Here is a 1,542-nt window from a genome sequence, read left to right on the forward strand (position 1 = left end):
TATCTTTTATTGCTTCTGGCTTCAAAACATGCATGTGACTTTCTATATTTGTGAGGTAGGAGAGCGTGGACGACATCCAAAATTGTAGAAAAGTGAGAGAATTCGACTTGTAAAATCAAAATCCAGAAAACAAACCCCAACCCCGTGGTGAGTCCTGTCTTGTTGCAACTGTGGAGCACGCCTTTGTTGTAATTTAAGAACAAAATGGAAATAAAGGACGAAAACAAGCTCTGTTATTATGTGACAGTTAATTTGCAGACAGAAAACGAAAAGAACAAAAAAAAATACATTCCTCCTTTTTGTGTCCTCTGAACAGAACAAACCGCATTGGTGGCAATATTCTTAACTTAATAAAAGCCTTCTTCACGTTTCCTGAAATCTGACTGCAGTGGGAGATGATGATGGTGATGATGTCACATTGTAACGAAAACACAAAGAAATCGAAACCTAGGTGCTATTTTCTCTCTCTTCTGTGGTGCTATGTATTTTTTCTAGTTTTGTGTTTGAAATATGGAAAACTTGTGCTGAGAGTAACTCCATCGCCACCAGCCCCTTTGACTCGCTTGAGCATCCAGTGGTGGTTTATGCATGCCGTTATTTTTTTGTTTGTTTCCCATTCATAGCCACTCTGAGATCAGTGCAGCATGTTATCTCCTGCTTCAGCGGACCACACAGATAAGAAATGGGTCTGTAACAAATGTTGGAAATGACGAGAGGGATCTAAGATGGTGCTGTTGGCTTTGCGTATCAATGCTCTGTGACGCTGCATTTTTTTTTTTTTTGATCATGTGTGCCACATGAAACTAGGTTAAAAGATGGACATGTTGCAATTGGGCCAAATGGATACAGTGCAAATTAGAAGGTCCTTCCACCAAAGGTTTTCTTTTCTTTTCTTTTTTTTTGTTATGGGAAAACAACTCGAGAAACTTGTTGATTAGCCAGATGGAACGGTTTGTTCATGCAGCGTCAAAACTTGCCTATCGGTCTATAATTCTTTTTTTATTTTTTGCCCTTATTGTAATATTGCTCTTTGTTCAAACTATGCACTCTTTATGCTTATGACCACTAGTATCTACCACAGAATTGTTACAGCTCTTCTTTTTTTTTTTGGCTTCCTTTTTAAAAAAAGAGAAAAAAAATCTTTAAATATGTGACTTGAACCTTTTCTGTTAAGATAACTCAATATGCTTGTAGATCTTTGGCTTTATTTTTCATTTGATGCAGTAAATCCAAATTTAACACTCCGCTCTCAATAATAATTATAATGATTTATTTTTTTTTTAAAAAGGACAAACAATTATTTTGTAAATTTCCAGAACCAGCAGTGATGCTGCCATTATTTTCTTTTTTTCTTTTTTTTTTTGTCTTTGTTTCATTTTGTAGATTTTCTGTTTGTTTGTTTTTCACAGTTTTGTCAAACCTGTGTAAGGATCAGAGGATAGAAGATACTTTGATTTTTATGTCAATAAATCCAAGTTTACTGTGGCCATCCACTCTTGTATGTCTTTTGAAGCATTAAAACCTATCTGTATGCATGAAATT

Source organism: Pundamilia nyererei, unplaced genomic scaffold (genome assembly GCF_000239375.1).
Source record: "Pundamilia nyererei isolate P.nyererei 1_Seehausen unplaced genomic scaffold, PunNye1.0 scaffold00002, whole genome shotgun sequence".
Classification (NCBI taxonomy): Eukaryota; Metazoa; Chordata; class Actinopteri; order Cichliformes; family Cichlidae; genus Pundamilia; species Pundamilia nyererei.